This window comes from Narcine bancroftii, chromosome 2 (assembly GCF_036971445.1).
Source record: "Narcine bancroftii isolate sNarBan1 chromosome 2, sNarBan1.hap1, whole genome shotgun sequence".
NCBI classification, from domain to species: Eukaryota; Metazoa; Chordata; class Chondrichthyes; order Torpediniformes; family Narcinidae; genus Narcine; species Narcine bancroftii.
Genome location: NC_091470.1, coordinates 250,549,369 through 250,574,996, shown reverse-complemented (window position 1 = coordinate 250,574,996; position 25,628 = coordinate 250,549,369). Strand labels below are relative to the sequence as shown.

The following is a 25,628-nucleotide window of genomic DNA, read 5'->3' as shown; positions in this document are numbered from 1 at the left end:
TGGATTGAGACCTTGCAGCAGGACAGAGTGGGAAGGGAAGATAACTGTGTAAAGAGGAGAGGGGAAGGGACGATATTGGGGCCAGTAGGCGATGGGTGAATCTAGGATGGATAAAAAATGATGGGCAGGTGGAACCAGGAAAGGGAGGAAGAAGATTGGAGTTGGGCATGAAAGCAGGTGGGTGATAGGTGAGCAAAAAGGAAAAAAGGGAAAATGGAACCATGGGGAGGGAAGAGTGAAGGAGGACACAATCTTTTGGGGTGTGATAAGTGGGAACACAAAGGCTACCAGTGCAGGAATCTGATAGGTAAGGAAGGTGAAAATGGGAAGCATTAAGGGGAAAGAGGAAGGGCAAATGGATCCACATGGGGGGAGGGGGGGGCAGAGACTGGTGGGTGAAATGTATCAAGTCAGTGGATGGAAGGAAGAGGGGTGTGAGAATGGGTTCTGCAAAGAGTCTGGGGGGGGGGGGGGGGGTTAACGAAAGGGAGATCCAGATGTGAGTCAGAGGGAGAGAAGAACACAGAGGTAAATGGCTACCAAAAATGGGAAAATTCAATGTTTGTACCATTGCGTAGATCCAGCTAGTGGTAGGATACCATTGCTGTGAGGAGAATAGTTTAGCCAATGGGTAATCCAATGTAAATTAAGAAGTGAGCAAAGGCTAATTAGGTCCTCTTTTGCCCTGTTGTGTAAAATGTCCCTCAGAATCATTCAAAGAAAAGATGTTGGCAGATTAGTATGTATCATTAATTTAACAGTTGTTGTCAGATTACCTGATCCTATTCTCACTGCTATACACAAGAACGTCCTGAGTCCGAGTGAGATACTGCACTTTCCTGCAGCACAATGATAATAAGTAGAGTTTGCAAGAAGGTTGTCAAACCATTTGCAGTGGTAATGTGATGCATCTGGGAGATCTGCTGCCTCACAGGTCCAGTGTCCAGAGTGTGATCCTGTCCTCTGACGTTGCCTGAATTTAGTTTGCACATTCTCCCTGTGACTGTGTGGATTTCCTCTGGGTGTTGTAGTTTCCTTTCCCATCCCAAAGATGTGGAATTAGCTATTGTCTATCATCACTAGTGTAGGTAGGTGATGGCATTGTATGGAGAATAGGCTATAGGCAAAATTAGTTGGGGGATGGGATTGTCAGAGAGCTAGCAGAAACACAATGAGTGGAATGGCTTCCTTCTGTGTCATAATGAAATTCTAGGATGTCCTGGAATTGTGAAATTTGTTACAGAAATGCAAGCCTTTCTTTTTTTCCCCAAAAACCTTTTCTGAGAACAATTAAAACATTTTTGAGAAATGATAAGATAGTACATTCCAAGATACAATATATATTACTTCACAGGGAAATAATAAAGCAATATTTTCAACTTGTTCTTCTTTAATAAGCTTTTAAAAATCACACACTGAATTATTTCAAATTCACCCTTATATTCTATGGGGGGGGATAAATCTTCACTGTTTATTTAATTCATCAAGAAAGAGTTTTGTCTCTTGTTTAACTGTAACATATAAAAGAATAAGCAGTAGGAAGAGAGTTGTCACACTGTCACCCAGCCCAGAGATTCAGATGAGGTCAAATGTTTTAAAAACCATTTTTGGAATCTTGAAAATGACAATACTGCAAATCTCTGCTTGGCATATAAAATTTTACCACAGATGATAAAACAATAATTATTAAAACATATTGCTAAATCTTGCAGTTGTACTGCATTTGGTTGCATCCACGTTGCAAAGTAAATGTTAGCACAGAATTAAAGGATCAAGTGGATATACGATGTGCCAAACGTTCTAATGGTCAAGCTGGTGAAATAGCTAGATTCTGCCTGTTACTTAAACCCTAAAGCACTAATTTGGCCATATGGCCCATCATATTCACCGAAACATTAGTGCAATTTGTCGCATCCTCCCACTCTCATGGAGACGTATATCAGAGAAGCAGGGTCTTTAGGTCACCATGTCCTTGCTGGCAATCAAGTACCCATCTCTACTTATCTTGGCACTTGGTCCGAAGCCATGTATGATTTGGTCATTTAGGAGCTCTTGTAGATGCCTCTTAAATGTTAAGATAGCACCTGCCTCCATTGCTCCCTCAGGCAGTATGTTCTGGATTGCATCCATCCTCTGGATGAAACAAAAAACCTTCTCAGATCCCTTCAGAACCATATCCTTTACCTTAAATCAATAACCAATGTTAGACCCTTCTCCTGCTGTTTATTTTATCTAGGATTCCCATATGTTTCCTTTTTCAAATATTTATCCAATTCCCTTTTGATAAAGACGATTTAATGCAGTGGTTCTCGACCTTTTTCTTTCCACTCACAGACCACTTTAAGTAATCCCTATGCCATCGGTGCTCTATGATTAGTAAGGGGTTGCTTAAGTTGGTATGTGAGTGGGGAAAAAAAGGTAGAGAATCACTGCTCTAGACCCAGTTGTTACTGAAATATTTTGCATGAGAAAACTCTCATTGGCCCGTGCATATAGCGAGTCAATTAAGTATGATTAAAACAGTGGTTTTCAAACATTTCTTTCTCCACACATACCACCTTACGTAATCCCTTACTAATCACAGAGCACCTATGGCATGGGGAGTACTTAAAGTGGTATGTGAGTGGAAAGAAAAAGGTTGAGAACCACTTATGCATTTCTACAAGCCTTTCGAACAGTGCATTCCAATCACATCAAGTTGGTCCAAACAGTGTCTCTTCCCATCTCTGCTCAGTTTGCTTTTCCAAACAAAAATCTGCAGACATCACGGCTGAAGTAAAAACACACACTGCTGGAGAAACTCAGCAGGTCAAACAGTGTCCTTTATATAGCAATGGTAAAAATACAGAACTGACATTTTGGGCTGGAGCCCATCATCAAGGTATGGGAAAATGTTGGTAGATGTCTGAACAAAGGAGTAGGGGGGGTGGGGGAGGTGCAAAGTAGGAGGTGATAGGTGGAGAAGGGAGGGAGGGGATAGCAGACATCAAGTGGTGGAGGGTTGGCTAGGTGAAGGGAAGGGGAAAGGAGAGATGGGGAAGAGGAGATCAGGTTAGCAGAAACTGGAAAAGTTGATGTTAATGCCATTTGGCCTCAATTTGTAATATACGTTGGTGGAAAGCATGTCTCCAGAGGTGGAGATGGAAAGATCCAGAAAGGGAGAGTGTTTTCAGAGATGAATATATGTTGGCGGAAAGCATTTTGCTTCTTTCTGAACCAGAGACCCAACAAGTCACCCTCTACCCCCACCCTCCTCCACATAGCAGAACTTGTTCTCACATTAAACAACTTCTCACTTCCTCCAAATCAAAGTAGCCGTGGGTACCACTTGAGGCCCAGCTACACCTGCCTGTTTGTGGGCTTTGTGGCGTAATCCATGCTGCAAACCTACACAGGCAAGACCCGTCAACTCTTCCTTTGATATATTGATGACTACATTAGGGCTGCCTCATGCACAAACAATGAGCCTGCCAACTTCTTACACTTTGTGGCTGACTTCCACCCCAATATCAAAGTCAGCTGGTCCATCTTCGACAACACTCTCCCTCTTCCTGGATCTCTCTTTCTCCATCTCGGGAGACAAGCTTTCCACCGACATATATTACAAATCTACTAATTCCCACAACTTGACTACACTTCCTCACACCCTGTTCCCTGCAAGGATTTTATCCCCTTCTCTCAATTTCTCTGTCTCTACTGCATCTGTTCCCAAGATGAGGCCTTCCAGTCCAGATCATCTGAAATGTCTGCTTTCTTCCACAAATGTAGCTTCCCCTCCAAGGCTATTAACTCAGCCCTCACCTGCATCTCCTCCATTTCCTGCTCATCTGCCCTGGCCCCCTCTGCCGCCAGATGCAACAAACATAGAATTCCCCCCCATGCTCACCTATCACCCCACCAGCCTCCACATCCAACACACCATTTTCCAGAATGTCTGGTACTTAGTACAGGATCCCACCACCAGATGCATTTTTCCCTCTCCTCCCCTCTTGGCCTTCTGCAGGGGCCATTCCCTCTGCGATTCTCTCATGAACTCATCCCTCCCCACCTATTGCCCCCACCCTCCCCCAGCACCTTTCCCTATGCCCACAGGAGAACCACTTGCAACCACACCTCCTCCCTCACCACAGTCCAGGGCCCTAAACAGGCCTTTTATGTGAAGCAACACTTCACTTGTTCATCCAGAGGACTTATTTACTGTATCTGGTGCATCCTTTGTGGCTTTCCCTACATCAGAGAGACTTGGTGCAGATTGGGAGATCACTTCGCTGAGCATCTTCACTCCATCCGCAACAGCAAACGATCCTCCCTGTAGCCAACCACTTCAGTTCTGTGTCACTCTCCCACACTTACATGCTGTCCATGGCCTTATGCACTGTCCCACCAGGACCACCTGCAAATTGGATCAACACCTTATTTTTCCGTCTAGGCACCCTCCAGCCAGATGGCATTAACATCAACTTTTCTGGTTTCTGCTAACCTTCCCTTCCCCTTTCCAGTTCTCCTCCCTCCATCTAGCCATCCTTCCCTCCCTTCTCCACTATCACCTCCTGCCTTGCGACTACCCCTTTCCCCTTACTCTTGTTCGGATGCCTACTGACATTTTCCCATACCTTGATGAAGGGCTCAAGCCCAAAATGTCGGTGATGTATTTTCACCTTCGCTAAATGAACGACACTGATTGACCTGCTGAGTTTCTCTAGCGTTGTGTTTTTAACTTAAATTTGCCCTCTGGTTTACCAATCCAACATCCATTGGTATCTTTGAGCTATAAAATTCAGCAGCTCAGAAACCGGCCCCTTGGCCCAACTTGTCCAGAACATCTGCACTAGGTCCATTTACTTGCGTTCAGCCCATATCCCTCTAAATCTTTCTTATGCACATACCTGACTCAATATTCTTTAATCTCTTATCAAACATCTTATATACTTTTTTTTTTATAAATTTTTTTATTTTTCACACCATAAATCACATTAGCCATGATATACACTATTTCTTTTCACACATATACAGTGACTTTTTCTCCCCCCCCCCCCCTTTCCTCCCAAACCACCCCCCCACCCCCCCCCCTCATCCATTTTAGGTATACAATCTAGGTTGCATTAAGCCAGTCAGACAATGTTGTCATTCAACAAAATTACACCAGAAATTCTACTGAGTCCATTCTTTTCTTTCCTTCTCCTTCCATCAACTTAGGTAATGTTTGTCCCCGGTAGGTTTTCGCTATTGTATTTAATGTAAGGCTCCTATACTTGTTCGAATATTTCAATATTATTTCTTAACCAATATGTTATTTTTTCTAATGGAATACATTTATTCATTTAAATTTGGTAGTTTCTTCCTTTTAATTTGGTTATGTATTCCATTAATATTTAAAGACATATAGTTCAGCGTAGCCCTTTTATATTTTGTTTATCTTCTCTTTCTGTTTTTCCATCATTACCTTTCCTCCTTTTCCATTTCTGTTTTCTTATTTTCAACTCTTTATAAGACAACATTAAACATCTTATATACTTGAAGAGCAGGTTCAAGATGAAGAATGCCTGTTTCTTTTTTTATAGTTCAACAATCTAGCATTACACTTCACCAAAGAAATCATTGTACAGTTGGTTTAAGCAATAGCTTCTATGTAGTTTCAAGACGGAGCAGTAAATGTTTTAAAATGTCCTTCTCTTTGAAGCTTTTCCCAGTGACTTTTAATATCCTCAGCTGCCTTGGCTGCTGTATTGGTGATCTCACTACACCATTCTCAGGAATTTTACAGGAAAGTACTGGAGAGTTCCTGCCAAAATCTTACTCCATACGGCAAAACAGACAACACCCCGGAAAATAGGTTGAAGGTTATGGCGGGTTCAAAGCAATTTGTGGAGCTCACCATCTTGCCAACGAGGAAAATACAGGGCTTTGTGTGTTTCAAATTCTTTGCTCTGCTATTTATTTTGAGTGGGCTAATGCATCTGCTGAAATAACAGAGAGGAATTTCAGCTAAAGGTGTCAAATATTCAAACTGCAATATCCCAAAGAGCACTTTTGAGGGCCTAGGTTTTTGCATAAGGTATTAAACTGCAGCCTTAAGAATTTATGTAATCTATTATGCAAAATACATTTACACAATTCATCATTTTACTTTTCTAAACCTATGTCTATGGAATACTTGCACTCCAGACATTTTTAAAAAGTCAAAGGTCCCCTAAATTTTTATCTTTGTGGTGTACAATGTAAATTAAGTGACCTATGCACAGAAATCAAATTCTGAGTTTACAAAAATGTACCAGGCTGAGAGACATCCCCACAAAAAGGAACAGACTATTCAAATATTAAGGGACAGGAGAACATTCGTGATGAAGTTATCAAATAATATGGATAAATGCACATCCAAAGCAACACTTGCTGGAGTTGCTTACCTAAGCAGTCAATTCCCGTGGAACATCTGTTTGCTTGAGAATGCTTCTAACTCTTGGCTCAGTGCCCAATTTCTGACGCACGCTTACACCAAAATGACATGGGCCAAAAGAAGCCTTGGAACTGAGACCCAAGAATTGGTTGAATACAAAGATTATAAAGCAAAAGACATCAATTTTAAAATAAATCAGCAAGAAAGGCAGTTCAGATTGTTCTGTTTTTTTACATGATGTGGAAAATACCAGGGGCTGATTACATTAGTCAATTGATTAAGCACCTACTGATATTCCATATTAATTGGGGCCAAAAGGTTAAACCTTTCAGTCAAGCTTCAGAAATGTTAGGTAATGGCAATATTTTGTGTATTTCTAGAAGACTCATCCAAGGGGGAAAAAATGGAACACTGAAGATGATTTTCTGATGAACAGATAATTTGATCAATTTACACCATTATAAATTTACATTGGAAAAAAATTAGCTAATTTTTTTATGGTACTAAGGCTTGAAATGCTCTTCCAGATGGATGTAAAAGATATGCATTGTACAATTTGAAGAAATCAAGGGAAAGTGTTCTTAATGTTGTGATAATATTGTCCCTCCGTCGATGCCACTAAAAGTTATTCAGCCATAATCTGCCAACTTGTCCTCCTTCCCCCTCCCCCTCACCTTTTTATTTGAGCATCTGCCCATTTCTTGCTATTCCTGATGAAGGAGTTCAGCCCGAAACGTCGACTATCCATTGCCTTCTATGGATGGTGTCTGACCCGCTGAGTTCCTCCAGCATTCTGTGTGGTTCTCCCATGAACGGGAAATTCTTTTCATGATCCCTCAATGTGCCGGTGTCTGGGGATCACAAGAAGAATTTCCTCATTATGAATGCCATATTTCTGGGAAGCTATCATCTGAGGGAGTCAAAGACTAATTTAAGGACTCTTACTTTTCACATTATTCATCACTATTGATTCATTATTTTCTGTATTACACAGTCAGTTAGTTTGCACATTCTTCTTTGTTTACATTTCTCTCTTTTGTATGCACATTTTTTCTTAAGTACAGTTTTTTTCCCCCCTACCGTTAAGTAGAAATTTTGCCTAGCCCACAGGAAAAAGAATCTCAGGGTTGTATGTAATGTTATGTATTTACAATGACAATAAATCTGAACTTTGAACGCCGTATGGCAGAGTGACGAGACATGGTCAAAACAGTATGAGGTCATGAATTCTGGAGGCTCCTGTTTTGGATCTTGTTTCTTGGAGCCATTTCAAACTGGATTTGCCATGCTTGCAATTTTTTTAATGATTGGAATTTCACACCACACATACTGTATTTTAGCACACAATCCTATTTATTGTAAACTGTAAGACATTTATCCTTAACCTAACTGGAAGATTTATGCAAGAAATTATTTCTATGAATTGACTCTCCCTGTCAAAATACAAAAAGCCAGCACTGACACTTCACTGAAAGGTCCTCAAGAGGAGTTTTAATTAAGTGTGAAGAAGTAAATGTATATACTTCTCCCAGCAGAAAATCTGCCTAGTCAGAAAAGCCTTTTGGTGCCAGAGAAGGGCAATGAAGTATTCTATGTGTTCTGTTGAGACATTGATAACCAGAAATTGTGCAAAAGAGCTTGGAAAAGCAAAAATAAGAAGGCAATACCCACAACTAAACAAATACTTAGACATTCAAAATGTACCTTCTGATCCACCAAACGTATTACACTGTGAATTTATTAACTTTTTTTGTATTTATTTTTTTTCCCTTTAATTCAATTTTAAATTCAACTATAACCTTATAACCACTTACAGCACAGAACAGGCCAGTTCGGCCCTACTAGTCCATGCCGTAGCAAATCCCCACCCTCCTAGTCCCACTGACTAACACCCGGTCCATACCCCTCTAGTCCCCTCCTATCCATGTAACGATCCAGTCTTTCCTTAAATGTAACCAATGATCCGCCTCGACCACGTCTGCCTGAAGCTCATTCCACATCCACACCACCCTCTGCGTAAAGAAATTTCCCCTCATGTTCCCCTTATAATTTTCCCCCTTCAATCTTAAACCATGTCCTCTAGTTTGAATCTCCCCCTTTCTTAAATGAAAAAGCCTATCCACATTTACTCTGTCTGTCCCTTTTAAAATCTTAAACACCTCTATCAAGTCCCCTCTCAATCTTCTAATTAACTATACTTTTTTTTTACAGTTTTTTCTTGTTTTTTTTAAAAAATAAAGTACCTGTTCAGTTGCAGCATCTAACAAGCTTGGCACATGTATAATTGTACAATGTATAGGGTAATAACCTCATCATCATTAAAGAGCAAGAAAACATTTGAAAATGAAAAGCAAAACTCACAACCATGGCAAACGATCTGTCTCCACAACGGGTCATCAGGAGGGTTAAATACTGCTACTTGGTGTGAAAGATTGGAATCTCTAACTCATGGAAAGTAATGGAATGAATGGAAATATAAAAAAGGGAGAAAAACAAAGATGAAATGGAGAGAAATCGGATGATGAGAAAAAGAGAAAGAAAAAACGGGAAGAGAATAAGTGAGAACTTATGAACACCCACATCCTTCAGGGCCCATGGAAGTACCAATGCTTTATAGCTCATGAAGTGTAGTCAAGGTCAGGAACACCAAACTTAGTTGTCACAGCAAGATCCTACAAAAAGCAATAATTTTATCTGCTGTTAGTTAATGGTTAAATTTTGTCCTGGCTCGAGAACTTCCAAGCTCAATTTTGAAAGGTTCATGAGAAAATATGAAGCATGAAATAAATATCATTGGGACAAGCTCATCGAAAGAGAAGGTTGAGAGGAATATGGGATAAGCACAGGCAATGGGACTAGCTTGCATGTGCAGTATAGCACATGGTCTGATCTTAAGGCTCCTTAGAGCAGGAGATTGCAAACAAAAGTATAATAAAAGGATAAAACTAACAAACCTTGATAGTTACACATAGGTCTTTGAATTGGGACAAACTTGCAACTCTCTGGTTAAAGCATAGAGTTCTGGCATTGAATTTGAGAATCATGGCATTTATTTCTCTTTGCTCGACACAACTTCTAAATCCAACACCATAGAATAAAACATTAGGAAGAAAACTGGAGAAAGAAAGTCATTAATAAAAAGGGAAATGTACTCCAGCCAAGAGGACAGGGTGTCAGCAGATGAGCCAAAGATATGGGTCCTACAATATTACCTGATCTCAAGCTCTTTGAATATAGATAAGTAGTTTGCCTCTGTGCTGCTCGTGCTCTCTGTGTCGTCCCTCATGGATGGAAATGAGGTTATAATTTACATTAAGGTAGTGTTTGGCAAGAATTAGATAGCCATGGACATCATTTTAATGTGAAAGTAACTGTGCCACTAGCTACTGATGGATCACTCAAGCAATGTTAATTGACTGGATTAAAATAAGTAATCCTCCAAATTATGAAGTATCCTGTCAATTTTCATGCAATATTTGGATAGTTAAAAACAACAAGCCAGGGATCATATAAAATTACTTAAAACAGTATATTGGAGGGACCAATTATAATCGTAGCTGGGAGTCTACCTTTGGAACAGAGTCAACAACAGTGGTGTTTACAGAGATGATTGCAGCTCAGCAACTGAGAGGCACAAGTAGGTGAATCTCTCAAGAATATCCCACTTCTGCCAAAGAGTAAAGTGCATGTTGGAATGCTAGGAAGATCCAGGGGGCATATGGGATTTGGTGTGGGGAAAGCTCCTGCTTTCAATCAAGGGAGAACAATCTTCATCTAGACTTAGTGCTCTGATTTCATGTGGTGAGATGGGAAATTGGCTGGTCATCACTTCTCTGTCATCGTTCCTTATCCATAGAAATTACAACGAGGAGCTGAGATACCAGAGAGCCCACAGTTCTTGGCACTTATGCAACACTGTCAAGGTCTGTTGCAGATGCAGTTGTTGGGCTTTCTGAAGGAAGGGCAGTTTGCCAGTTGAATGTGGGTTTTGCCACCGACAGTAGATGTCACAGAGGAAAAAGTGAAGTAATAATTAATATTAAAATTCTACACCTTGTGATCAAATATTATCTTCACCTCACCTTTATTTCGGAAAGCAAATTCAGAAGTAGCTGTGAAAAAACTCTCCTCTGGGCTAATGACTTCAACCAATGAAAAGATAATGAGTTCAAAATTCTATCTCATCACTAACCATGAATTTGTCAAAATGCAACTGAACACTACCAATATTTTTCCTCCAATAGATGCTGCTCATCTCCAGCAGTTTCTTTTTAATTGAACTTGTTGGGAGTAAGACATTTCATTTGTAATTCTGAGATTTTATAACTAAAGCCATGAATGGACAATAAATATGTTCCCCATTTAATTAAGAGTAGCAAGATACTCTGGAAAAACATGGAAAAATGCTAGCATTTTTGCTGCAATTCCACATATATAATCGTACATTATTCTTTAAATGTAAGCCTTCGTTTAGACTAATCAAATGTATTTAATTCACTCTTGGCAGCTACTTCTAATGCATTTGTTCAAGGTTTGCAGTGATGTAGTGTGCAAACGAGTTTTCCATTATGTATTTAAGATAGAAATGCTGAAGAAACTCAGCAGGTCTTGCAGCATCCTTAAGAGATATACAGCATAACTAATGTTTCAGGCCTGAGACCTTCTTCAAGGTATGAGTGAAAAGCAGGCAAGTGGCTGAATTAAAAGTCAGGGGGGAAAGTACAAACTAATAGACAAAAGATGTTAATCAGATATGGATAGGAGAGAGGAAAGGTGAGAATTTATTGGGGGTGGGGTTTTGACTCTGTCAATACAGAGCTGGTCAAAAGGAGACAGTGAAAATGGAAAAGAGAGAGAGCCCTGGAGGAAAGGAGACATAGGGATAGATTGGGTGGGGGGTGGGTGGCGGGAGGCTGCTAACAGAAACTAGAGAGGGTGCCCAGACAGAATACGAGGTGTTTTTCCAATTTCCAGGTGGTATCAGACTGGCAGTTCACGAGACCATGGACAGACACATTGGCAAGGGAATGGGTGGCCACTGAGATATTCCTGCTATTGAGCCAGACAGAGCTGAGGCGCTCAATGAAGTGACCTCCCAGTTTGCATTTAGTCCCTCTGAGATTGAGGAGAACGCAATGGGAGAATTGGATGCAGTAGATAATTCCTGCAGTTTCATAAGTGAAGTGTTGCTTTGGATGGACTGTTTGGGGCACCGAATGGTGGTGAATGAGGAGGTGTGGGCACAAGTCGAGCCTCTCCTGCAGTTACAGGGGTAGGTGGTACGGGCACAATTGGTGGGAAGGAAGGAATATAGATGAGGAGCTCACAGAGGGAGTGATCCCTGCACAAGGCAGAAAGGAGACGAGAGGGTAATATGTATCTGGTGGTGGAATCATGTGTTAAGTGGTGGAAATACCAGAGGATGATATGTTGGATGCAAAGGCTGGTGGGGTGGTAGGCAAGGGCAATGGGAATCCTGCCTTTATTGCGTGTGGGTGAAGGGGGGGCCAGGGCAGATGAGAGGCTATGGAGGATATGTACGTGAAGGCCGAGTTGATGGTGGTAGATGGGAAACCATGTTTTTTTTTTAAGGAAGACACCTCAGATGATCTGGCATGGAAAACCTTGTCCTGGGTGCAGTTGTGATAGAGACAGAGGAATTGAGACAAAGAAATAGAATCCTTAGATGTGAACAGGTTATGAAGAGGTGTAGTCGAGGAGGCTGTGGGAGTTGGTCGGTTTGTAGAAGATGTTTATTGAGTTCATCTTCCGAGCTGGAGACAGAAAGAAATCGAGGAAGTGGAGAGTGTTGCTATAGATGGACCAAGTGAATATGAGGTTGGGGTGGAAGTTGGCAACAAAGTGGATGAAATTGATATATAATTCTTCTAATCCTGAAATGTTTTCAGGATCCCAGACCATATTTCAAAATCATTTTAAGTTTCACGTCCGCACTTGCTTAGGCAATGACTAATGACAAGTTTCCCCACTCCATCCAATCACTGGTCTTCTGGTAATATAAATGCTTGACTCATATTCCCACTAAAACTTTTCAGAGACATTGGTATCTATTTGAGTAGCAGAACTTCAATGTTGAATTTATTGAAATTCAAAGAAAGGACTGAGCTAAATCCATATTACCATACTGACAGTTCAGTAGCTTCAAGCTGGTGTAAATGCGTGGATAATCAGTGAAGTCCAAATGTTGATGCCCAAGGTGCAATTTGCCTCCATTAGCCTTGTGGAGAGGAACATGTGTTGTTTGCTTAACCACTGAAATGCATTGAATTGTGCAGTTAATGTATTTGTTTGGCCAATATTCAGCAGGCCAGGGAATAATGCCTTGTACGTTTAAACCCATAAAAACCCTTTTAACCTCATGTTATTGCTAGTCAGACAGAGCCTAAAAAGAGAGGCTCCGGAGATCAGAACAGCTAGAAAGTGGTCACAGGAGGCTGAAGAACAGTTACAGGACTTCAAGTCAGCGGGTTGGGCAGTGTTCAACGACTGTGCTGAGAATCTGAACGAGTGCACAGAGGTCGTCACACACTTTTTCAAAACAGCTGTGGATGAGGATGTCCCCACCAAATCATTCAGGGTTTTCCCCAGCCAGAAACCCTGGATGAACATTGAAATCCAGAACCTACTGAGAGCCAGATTGCAGGCATTTAAGTCTGGAGATCCAGATCAGTACAGCAGGAGCAGGTATGACCTGCGGAAAGCTATCTCCCGGGCCAAGTGGAAATTCTAGATCAAAATGGAAACAACAAGGGATACCTGACAACTGTAGCAGGGCCTAAATGGCATAACCTGTTACAAAACCAAAATCGACAAAGCTTCTCTCCCAAAGGAGCTCAATGCCTTCTATGCCCGGTTTGATGACAGTAACTGCAAAGAACCATCCCTCTGTACCTCCACATCCCCTGACGAAACCATCCTGTCCATATTTGAGGATGACGTGCATGCTGCCTTCAGGAGAGTGAATTCGAGGAAAGTATTCAGCTTGGACGGAGTACCTGGCCGAGTATTAAAGATCTGACCAACTTACCGAGGTATTCACAGATATCTTCAACATCTCACTCCAGCAGGGTGTGATACCTAGCGGTTTCAAACAGGCATCAATCATACCAGTACCCAAGAAAAGTGCAGTAACCTGCCTTAATGACTATCGATCAGTAGCACTTACATCAACAGTGATGAAGTATTTTGAAAGGCTGGTGATGAAGCCTATCAGCTCCTGTCTGAGCAATGACATGGATACATTCCAGTTCACCTATGGTAGTACAGGTCTACGGCAGATGCCAATTCACTGGCTCTATACATAGCCCTGGAAGACCTGGACAGTTCCGCATTTAACACCATCATCCCCTCAAAACTGATCAGCAATCTCCAAGACCTGGGAGTTAACACCCTACTATGTAATTGGATCATGGATTTCCTCACCTCCAGACCATAATCTTCTCCTCCACAATCTTCATCAGTACTAGAGTACTACAGGGCCGTGTTCTTAGCACCCTGCTCTACTTATTTTGTACTGTCTGGCTCAGTACAACAATAATACCATCTAAACTTTTCTGACAATACCACAATAGTCGGTTGTATAAAGGATGGGGATGAGTCGGCATACAAGATGGGTATTGAAAACTTGGCTGAATGGTTCACCAACAACAACCTAGCACTCAATCTCACCAAAACTAAGAAGCTGATTGTTGAATTCAGGAAAGGAAAGCCAGAGATATATAATCCAGTGAACATTAGGGGACCAGTGGTGGAGAGGATGAGCAAATTAAGGTTCTTGGGAGTCACTATCTCAGAGGATCTTTCTTGGACACAACACACCAATGGCACCATGAAGAAAGCACGTCAGAGCCTCTATTTCTTCAGGAGTTTGCAGAGGTTTGGTATGACATCAGAAACCCTCGCAAATTTCTACAGAGGTGTGGTAGAAAGTGTGATGATCAGCTGCATCATGGTCTGGTATGGGAATGCCAATGCCCCTGAGTGTAAAACCCTCCAAAGTGGACACTGCCAAGGACATCAAAGTCAAAATTCTCCCCACTACTGAGTACATCTACAGGGAACGCTGCCATCAGAGGGCAGCATCAATCATCAAAGACCCACACCACCCAGCACATGCTCTGTTCTTGCTGCTGCCATCAGGAAAGTGGTCTAGGTGACACAAGACTCACACCACCATGTTCAGGAACAGCTGCTACCCCTCCACTATCAGACTCCTCAATAACAAACTCAATCTGGGTCTTATTCAAGAACTCTTACTTTTGCACCATTGATTTTCTTATTGTTCTCTCTGTATTGCAGTTTATTTACATTCATTATCTGTTGACAGTTCTTTATATGTTTACATGTTTACACTGTGTAGTTTATTTTTTGCACTACCAATTTATGGTAATTCTGCCACGCCTGCAGGAAAACAGAATCTCGGTTGTATGTGATATCATGTATATATTCTGACAATAAATCTGAATCAACTGTCAGTCAATGGGTGGCACAGGAGTACAGTTACCACGATTCAATCTTGACCTCAGGTGCAATTTGAATAGAGTTTGTCTGGTCTCCCCGTGACCATGTGGGTCTGGTCTGGGTTCTCCAGTTTCTTCCTACATCACAAAGGTGTACTGGTTAGAGAAACACAAACACTGCAGGTGTTGAAATTTTGAGCAAAATAATTAGTTGCTGGTGGGATACAGCAGCTCAGGCAGCATCCATGCGCAGAAATGGTCAGTCAATGTTGGGACCCCTTATTGACACCAACAAAGGGTCCCAACTTGAGTTCCTCCAGCATCTCATTGATGTGCAGGTTAATTGGCTTTAGCATGTAAACAAATAATCGAGCTAAGGGAATAATTGGGGAAATAAAATGGGATCAGATACGATTAGTGTAAAACTAGTGGTCAATGGTTGGCAGTTGCCATGGTCATTATCAGTCAGTGGCCTGCTTCCACACTGCCTAACTCTCACACCAAATAAGTAGAAGAGTGGCATGGCAACATTGCTATTACACTGCTGGCGACCTGGGTTCCAATCTTCCGCTGTCTATAAGGAGTTTGTACGTTCTCCCCAATCTGCGTCGATTTCTTCTGGTTGCTCCGGTTTCCTCCCATATTCTAAAAGTGTTCATGTTAGCCAGTTCATTGGTCACGTGTGTAATTGGGTGTTGCGGGCATGTAACCCTTCTGTTTCTGAATTAAAATTATATAAAATTCTGAGGCACCAAAATGTGGCCCTTATATTTATTTCATCATTATTCCAAAATGTTTTAAATGTGACTGATTTTTTGTGTTTTTCTCTCTCTTAAGCCCACCTTTATTTTTCCTGTTTACTCCCCCATCTGCATCTGATTATAAGTTGAATGCACGTGATTAATCCTTTCATACACTTTCACTCTGACTGGTCAAAAAAGATGTAGAGTTACCTAACCTTTGTTTGGGTGTGATTTCTTGTTTTTCTGCCCAGTTTTATCAAATCTTAACATGATCGAACAAAAATTTGTCTGCACTTCAGCATTTAATACCATCACCCCCTCAAAATTGAACAGCAAGCTTCAAGACCTGGGATTCAACACACCACTGTGTAGTTGGATCCTAGATTTCCTCACCTCCAGACCACAATCAGTGAGGATTGGTAAGAACTTTTCATCCACAATCTCCATCAGTACTGAAGCACCTCAGAAGTCCATTCTACTCACTTTCCACCCATCACTGTGTGGCTTGGTACAACAATAATACCATCTACAAATTTTCTGACAATACCACAGTAGTTGGTTGTATAAAAGAAGGGGATATGTCAGCTGCAGGAGGGAAATCGAAAACTTGGCTGAATGGTGCACCAACAACAACTTCACTCTTAATGTCACCAAAACCAAGGAGGTGATTGTTGACTTCAGGAAGGGAAAAGCAAAGGTGTACGATCCAGTGATCATTGGGGAAATCGAAGGTGGAGAGAGTGAGCACATTTAAATTCTTAGGAGTCACCATCTTGGAGGATCTTTCCTTTTCATAGATGAGTGGTGGGTAGTGTGCTGATTGGCTGCTTCATGGTCTGGTATGGGAACATCAATACCCCGGAACATAAAATCTTGCAAAAGGTAGTGAACGTAATCCAGACATCACAGGTAAAACTGTCCCCACAATCGAGAACAGCTAGAGGGAACACTGCCCTAGGAGAGCAGCAGCAATGATCAAGGATACACACCACTCAGCACATGCTCTATTCTCTCTGTTACCATCAGGAAAGAGGTATGGGTGCCACAAGACTCGGACCACCGGGTTCAGGAACAGCTGCTACCCCTCCACCATCAGACTCCTCAACGATAAACTCAATCAGGGACTTATTTAAGGACTCTTACTTTTGCACATTATTGATTTTTTCTCTCTCTCTGTATTGCACAGTTTGTATACATTTCTTTACCTGTTTTCATGTGTACATTGAGTCCGTTTTTAATTGCACTGCCAGTAAGTAGTAATCTTGCCTCCCCCTCAGGAAAAGAATCTCAGGGTTGTATGTCATGTCAAGTCTGACAATAAACTTGAAATCTGAAATCCCATCCCCACCTGTTTACTGGTGAGATAATGAGAAATCGGACGTGTCATGGGTATCTCTAAATAATAGCAGGTAGTGTAAGATGCTCTGCTTCATCAAAACAAGGCCCATTACTTTGAAGGGTTGTAAATATGTTTCATAGCTTATTGGTAAAAGGTACAGGGTTAAACTGTAACACCCCTCAGTTCTTTGGTGTGTGCAAAAGTATTTAGAAGTCTCAATTTACATAGTTCTTTCTATTTCCCATTCCTTGTCGGGTAGTGTGTGTTGGGGTGGGGGTGGGAGTGGAAGGTGAGTGTGTCAGAAGTGGGCAAATTCCACCATTGACTGTGAGGTCAAGCAGAGCACTTGGCCCATTCATAGCCAGAGACAATAGTGGCCTTTGTAATGAATAACACTCAAATAGCTTTTAATGCTGATCCTTATTCAGTAACTGCAGCTGCTAGTGGGAGTGTGAGGTGGGGACAGAGAGAGAGAGAGAGAGAGAGAGAGAGAGAGAGAGAGAGATAGAGATGACCAATGCTTAGCCTCAGAGAGGTGAGGGGGGAGTTGTTTCCAACGTGAGGGAGTTTGATTTCCGACTCCGGTGATGGCCTTTACACATGGGCTAGGGGCAATTTCGGTCCTCAGGAAAGAGCACTACAAAGCCACTTGTCTTGCTGCCTGGAATTTCCAAGGCTCTAGACGTCAGTATAGAAAGGGTTAAACTTGTAGAAGAGATTTAATCACCTACATTAAGATAGGCCCATTTTCACCATGAACCAATTTGTTACTTTGCCTTTCATTCTGCCTTTGTACCCCAGAACATTGTGTTTTTCAAACAGAGTCACAAGCAGGATTGCTAACCAGATCATCCCTAATTTCTGTTATGATGGAGAAAATGAGAAGTCTTCTTGCCCCTCTGCTCTTTTGTGTGATGAGGGTGCTCCCAGACTGCTGTTGAGTTGGGACTTACAGGACTTGGAACCAAGGACAACCAAGCAATATATTTTCAAGTGTGGCTGCTGGGTGATTTGGAGGAGATCTCAGGAGGTGGAGATCTCAAATATCATTGCCCTTATTTTTAATAGGGGGAGAAGCTGCAGGTTTTGCAGTGCTGCTGAACTTGTCTGTAGATGTATTCTCTGCAGTCACTGTGTGCAGGTGGGTGGAGGGAATTTGGTCTGCCCTGGATATTGTTGACACTGCGGTGGAGATTTTAAATACTTTGTCTTTCAGGCAAAGTCTGCTGATATTGGTTTGATATCCTTGTAGGCCTCACCAGAACTCAGGTACGTATGCTGCATTGACTGCTGCTCTCTTCACTTCTCTCTTGCATTTGGTCCTAACCGAGGTTGGGGGGGGGGGGGGGGGGTGTTAAAATTCACCTATGTGCATGAATGTATGAGAGAGAGAGAGAGAGAGAGAGAGAGAGAGAGAGAGAGAAAACAGTAGGTCTACCCAGAACAATGATCTCTCCTTCATAGTTACTTTCATGGAGCGAGATGCATCTGTAAAACAATAAGCCATAAGAAAACCATGAGAAAGTAGCTTACTACCAAACCTGCATCAGGAAAAAAAATTAAAAACAATAAAGCAATAGACTTTAGCTTTTCTGCCAAAAACAAAATTCCAAGATCAACAATAGCTTGGAATGAACTTCATAGATTTCCTGTGTTTTAGTATAAATGTGAAAAGAAAATAATATTTTTAGGCACTTCAGATGACAAAATGGCCTTCCTAAAAATCTCCACGTAGACCTGAAATATCCACCATCTCTGCACTGTGGCATTTTACAGAAATCTTTTTGAGATAGAAATCTTTCAACTTTAAGTTTTCTTAATGAATAAGTTATTTACTTCCCTGGCAGACGTGAATATAACTCATTACTTTACAAGAAAGCCCTCTTTATTAAATGTTCCTGAAGGCCCACTTAACGCACGGTATCTATTGCCTCATGCACTGGTATAATCTGCAGCACTAATGTACCTTCCAAAGCTGGCTATGCATGCAAATTTCCATGAGTGACAATGGCCACCTTGCTCTAGACCTACCCCACCCATGCAAAAACACCCCATCCTCCTCATGTTCCATCTTTTGACCCACATAAGCAGCCTTTGTGGTTCATGACTTTGGCTTCTATGATTTATATGCAGACACACAGTTGGCAGTCCAGTGGATGCGTATGTTTGCTTCAACATGGACCTAATGAGCTTTTCAACCCCACACCTCTTCCTTCACAATCCTCCTTCATAAGTCATAGAGTGTGCCACCTAGTAGTTTACATCAGAACCTGTGATGTCTGACCATCAGAAATACTGGGAATGTGATCACATTTATATTCTGGACCTTACAACAGATTTGGAAAGCAGATAACTTCATGTCTACATCTACCAGTTCTCTCCATTGCTAATTTCCAGACAAAATCCATTATCATGGCCTTATCTTGTGGCTGGATGTGAGAAACCACTGATTTCAATGGGGATTTTAGGGATATGCATCAGAGACAAAGAGCCACAAAGCTCTATAGCACAGAAACAGGCTCCTTCAACCTAGCTTGTCCATGTTGTCCAACCAAGTTCCAGTTTCCTCTCAACCTTATCAAACCATGTACCAGTCCAAATGTTTTTTTTTGAAAATTACATTTGTTTCCTCTTCTACTACTTCCTCTGGCAGATTGTTTCATATATTGACCACCATTCGTGTGAAAGTGCCCCTTAGGTCCCTTTTAAATCCTTTCCCTCTCACCTTAAATCTATACCCTCTAGTTTTAGATTTTCCAGGGAGAAAAGTCCCAGCCTATTCATTCAGAGGCAAGGGAGAGGCTGAATTTTATTTTTTAAATATAAAAACAATTTCTCTTTTGTTCACTTTAAATTGTTGAGAATTATTTACTTAAAATGATTTTAGCTGTTTAATTAACTATTAATTCAAAATTGTCAACAAATAAATAGTTGTGAAATGCACCTGAATGACAAGCGACATTTAAAAATAATTAAAGTTATAGTCTTTGCAGGTGGCAAAGCTGAGTGTGTGACTTTGCCAGCCAGAGACAAATTCAGGGGTGGGGCTTCTCCAAATAGCTGGAGTCCAGAATGATGTCTGATGATTGGGTCTTCACATCTGGACTTGGTCAGTACAGCTGTGGTATGAAGCTCAAGTCAGCTGTTCTATATAGGTGATCTGGTTAATGAGATCTGGCCCATTAACATGACACAGTCAACAGCAGTGTTTAAAAGGATTTCAATTTGTGTATTATGTGAATTGAATTGTTTATTGTCATCTGTACTGAAGTACAGTGAAAACTGTTTTATGTGCTATTTAGTCATGTTAACTTATCATCAAGAACAACATGTAGTGCAAACATAAAAGAGAAGTTTTATGTGTTCGAGAGAAACAGTTCAGTTAAAAATGGAGCAAGGGCAGCCTCATTTTACTCATGAGAGGTCTGTTCAATAGTCTGATAGGAGCAGGGAACAAATTGTCTTCAAATCTGGTGGTATGTGTTTTCAAACTCAAGCTGCCTCGCCGGAGCATTATGGGAACTTCTTCAATGAATTCAAGATTTTCTTCTATTTCTGAATGTGAATTGAGTTTTAAAGCAACGCTAAGGTCAAGGCAGCAGCCATGAGATGCAAGACAGAGAAAATGTATATAGTATCATTTCTATGACAGAAATTAGTTACCCCTTCTCACCTACCAGTACCAGGCCCATTGCCCTCTGGTTAGTATCCATATACTATATAAAAGTTGAAAAGTTATATAGTTGTGTGGAAAATTCTGAATCCTTAAAGGTCTGAAGATGAAGAGCATGCCAAATAATGAGATGAAACTGTTGTTAACTCGTGCATTAGAACAGGAATTTGTGCAGTTTTAGTTTTAGCAAACTAACGGTGGAAGGGGCTAACATTTTGTCAGTGAGAGGAACAGGCAGGGCTAGACTAGAGGGAATGGACCAGCAGTGAAACAGGGAGAACAGCAAGAAAGTGTAGGCCAGGGAAGAACATGTTGCAAGGCTTGATGGGGAGCAAGGAGAGTGAAGAAGTATCACCACATAGATGTTTCTTCTGTTCTCCTTCCTCAGGAAGAACAAGGTGCTAATACAGTCCTTCCAGATAATCTGTTCTAACCTGGGTTTTATAGATTAAGAACATTTAAGGAGAAAATAAGGGTTTAGCATGAAAAAGGAACCTAAAAATTTCAATGACTTTGGCAATGGAGGATATGTGAGGTGGGTAAATATCTGCCTGAGGAATTGATCGAGGGAAGTACAATTGTAATGTTTAAAAGACATTTAAAGAGGTACAAAGATAGGAAAGGTTGAGAAGGATATGAGCTGAATGCTGGCAAATAAGACTAGCTTGGATAGAAAACTTGGTCGGCAAGAACAAGTTAGACTGAAGGGTCTCTTTCTGTGTTGTGAAATTCCATGACTAAAAATTTATGACTCTTGTCTCTATTACCTTTACTTGAGGTTATTGAGCGTAAGGAAGTTGACAGTTGTTCAAAGGACTAAATTTAATGCACTTAGAAGAAATAAGAAATAAAATGCAGTAAGTATGTAATACTCCATTGAATATGGGTAAAATAGAATGTAAAAACCACCAGATGTCATGAACATTGAAGACTGGTAATCTGAAGGACATTGAAAGCACTGGACAACATAATTTTTCAAAAGGTTTGTTTCCCGGAAAAATAAAATGGGGATAACGATAGACAACTTTAAGCTGAACTCAAAGATAATTTCAGATTTGCTGAATCATTTAGGAAGTTGGAGAAATATTAAATGAACTTTTATTAAATTTAGCCTGTTCAATCACATGATGATGCTAACACATTCCATTTGTTCAACTGACCTAAAAATGTTCTGCCGCTGACTTTCATTTGTACTCAACACCTGATGCCTCTCGTGTCAGTGTCTAACAATAGTCATCCAGGATTGATGGATTCCAGTTGCCCTGATATTGCTTTTCCGTGGTTGAAATGTCCTGGTGAAATGTTTCACCATGTTCGTCACTGACAGCACCAAGATCAGCAGGGAAGACGTCCAAGTGCAAATGCAGAAAATGAATTTTCAATGGCATGTTGCACTTCATAGTTTTGTAAGCTTGAAGTGGACTTAAATATGACAGAGAATCACAAAAATAGGTTATATCTAAAAAAACAGTAGGTTATAGGACAATTTAAAGGTGATTTTTTTCGTGATTAGCAGCCTCAAATCCATAAAATACACCCAAAAGTGTTCAGGAAGCAAAATCTTTTTTGTCCAATGTAATCTGCGAGATAGAATAGTTTGTAAATGAATAAACTAGGTCACATAATAAATGAAGAAGACCTTTATATGAAGGACTAATATAATAGGTTAAACTCCTTCCTAGCTCATACTGTCAGCATGAGAAAAAAAACTGTATAGGCATAAACACAAGTTTAGTGACTTGTCATACATTGCATTGAAACTCAGAAATGCTGGAGCAACTCAGCAGGTCTCAGAATCCACAAAGGTTAAAGAGAGATTACTGAAGTTTCCGGCATGAACCCTTCCTTGAGACCCAAAACATATCTTTAACTCCGATGGACACTGCGAGACTTGCTGAGTTCCTTCAGCCTTTCTGTCTTTTATCTACAGTCACAGCATCTGGAGACTTTTGTGTTTTACTACATATATTGAATTGAAGCAAGACCCTGCAAGAGGTTTTGGAGCTGGAATGACAATGTTCAAGGAAATTTTAATATTGTAATAATCCTACTGAAAATTCCACAAAGATTTTTTTTTTGCTGATCACACATTTGTTACTGAAAGTTAATTGTCCTTTTCATCTTCTTCAGCAATCCCTAAGGGATGACTTGCTTGTACAATAAAACCCCTGGTGTCAGGAATTCAAGCAACGAGCAAAAAAATCTTGGAAAATAAATTAAAAAATATTAAAATAAGTAAGAATAAAATAATAGGTTAAAAATACATAAATTTAAAATTGTAAAAGTAAATGTTCTCTGAATTCACACATAAACCATTGGTGAAGATGGGAGCAGATATACAGCCAGCAGAGTGCCTTGGTCGTGCTTTGCTCGTAGCAGCTGTTGGAATAAAGTTGTGTGAAACATCAATGGCGTCGCCCAGGATGAAAAGCTGGTTAATGCTGCTTGCCGTTGGGATGACTCTCTCAATGTGCCTCCTTATCCCTACTTAGTAAGAGTTGCCCTGGTCAGAGGCTTTATCTGTAAACTTGGGGGAGGGAGGGCTTAATTATCTAAGAATATTGTTCGTTTTTTGGGTGGCTCTGTGGAGGGGGAGGAACATGCAGCGATGGTTAAATGTTTTCAAAGAATGCGACTGAAGATAAAGTAAAATGCTTTAAGATTTATATATTCATGCAAGTGAAGTTTGTTCAGTGTAAATACAGTATAGTATTTTTCTTTTTCTTTTTCAATCTTTTTATTATAATTTATAAACACACAGTTCAAAGAGATATAAAAAATACATAGTAAGTAATGAATTAATACAGAGATATTAAACAATAATATCAGTATAGTATTTTTGTACTGTTTATTCTTCTTGCAGGTGTATTAATGAGACATTGTAAGAGCAAAGTCACAAGCAACTGGAAAATACACTTATCTGGCATCTACCAATCTCCATAGGTGCTGGACACATGGGGCTTTAGTGTAATTGGGATCCGTGGGCTGCAAGGTGAAGGATGGAGCTAATGTGAGAACTAAAGACACCTCCGCAGATGCAACATCAGGGTATCTGAGTTGGTGGTTGTGTGGAATAGGATGGCAAGGTGCAACAACAAACTTGGCAGAAGGGGATCAGTAATATGTCAAGTCTTCCAGGTTAGCTTCAATAATTTCAATTGGTTCACAGGTCCTGATAGCAATTATAAGATCTCAGTGGACCAGGTAAAATAGTGAAGAACTCCCAAGGATTATTGCCACTGGGTTGAATTATACAGTCATGCATGGCAGAGTAATTTGTACTTCATAAGTTCTTGATTTATCTGAAATAAAATAATCTAATAAGTTCTAATAATATTTCAAGCAGCAGAGCTGAATAAAATGAAAATTGGATTGTACAATGCCCTTTGTGACCTCTGCAGATATCAACTGAACTGTAGCAATTGTTCCAATGGAGAGAAAATCAGTGACCTGTTTAAACACTGCAAGCTCCACAAAGTCCACTGAGAGACATCCTAGATAACCTGTCATAAGTAAGAAAGGTTGAGGGATAAATACTGACCAGGAATTGAGAAAACTCACCCTCCTTTCAGGATAATGCCGCTGGGGTATTCCATGACCACATATCCAACTATAAACTCAGCACTTCAAACAATGCAACACCCCTGTACTGAAGAATCACATATCCATGTGTCTTGAAAAGAAAGGGTATTGGAGGTTTTATAAAGTAGTCCCATAGACTGATCAGTTGTACAAGGCAGAACCATAACAGCAAATGAAAATTATATCTGCCATTGACTTTAAGAGAAATTATATTTGATACATTATATTTGATCAAGATTAAATAGAGTTTGACAAAAATTTGAAAGATTTTCTGGCACCAGCACTCTTGGGACAATATCCTCCTCCAAATTGAATCATCAATCATTGCTCTTACCAAGTTGAAAGCTCTAGAATTCTCTCACTAAACTTTCTTTTTCTCTCTCTCCTCCTATGAAACCCTTGTTGAAATTTTCAGGAACCTGATGACCATTTGCTCCAATAATGATAATGAGTTTATCGTCATAGACAATGTACATACGCATCATAATTTTTATTTGCTGCAGCCAAACAGATGTCTTAGATATCCTCAATGGATGGGAGATTGGAATCTGTGATGAACCTGGCTTTGTTTGCTGCCTTTTATCAGACTTCTGCCTTCCTGGGTACTTGAATTACAAAACAGGTTGTTACATATAACAGTGACACCATTTCTGCAAAGCTCTTTGGATGCTTTTGCCATGTTAACGGTGCTATATAAAAGGAAATTATAGTTTTTATTGTAGGGCACTACCATGGGATTGGGTCGGGGTGAATAACAAGTTAGTTTCATCAGGCGAAAGACTGAGCTTCTAACAGTAAAATTGAAATTCAATGTTTTATCACAGCTAAGCAAACAGCAGGGTATCCGGATGAACAATGGCACAGATCAAGATCAGATTCAATCAGTCTTGCTTCAGAAGGTTTAGGGTTTAAGTCTCACCATGGGATTTGATCGTTATTTATTGAGGGCAGTGCTGAATTATAAGAAAGTACTTCAAGTTTCTCCACCTATTTACACCTCCTTCTGACACCTCTCTCTGACTGAACCATCTGTATCATTCAGTTTCTCATGGAATCTGGCCCATCACATTCAAGCAGAGCTTTTTGTCCATTCACACTACAACTCACTGCAGCATTAGGACAGTACCTGTCTATGTCATGCCTATTTACGTTTCTCCCCTTAAATATAACATTTATTTCTCAACCACCTCTTCTCGCCGTGTTTTCCAGATACCAGGCACCCCATGGCAGTGGAGAAGGCCAAGGATGGACAGGGTGCTGTGGAAATGAAAAAAAAGAGTTGAAGTCATGCAACTAGGTGTTGAAGGTGGCCATAATGGAGTTCCTCTGCAAATTAGTTGCCTAGCGTAGCTGATATAGAAGAAACCTCATCAGGTGTACTGAGTACAGTACATGAGCTTGGAGGAGATGCATGTCA

General features: G+C 40.6%; 1 protein-coding gene across 5 annotated transcripts in view; it reads right to left on the bottom strand.

The window, feature by feature from the left end:
- LOC138755219 (sal-like protein 3) overlaps nucleotides 1–25,628 on the bottom strand; it is a 61,531-nt gene that overhangs the window by 21,291 nt on the left and 14,612 nt on the right. Inside the window, exons 1-2 of one of the 5 annotated variants that reach the window (XM_069920809.1) lie at nucleotides 8,756–9,746; nucleotides 6,405–6,525 (exon numbers count right to left, since the gene is read on the bottom strand). The exons of the other annotated variants lie outside the window; for them this stretch is intronic. The gene's annotated coding sequence lies outside the window, so the exon portion shown is untranslated. Of the gene's footprint in view, nucleotides 1–6,404; nucleotides 6,526–8,755; nucleotides 9,747–25,628 lie in introns of those variants that run through there. 5 annotated transcript variants of the gene reach the window in all.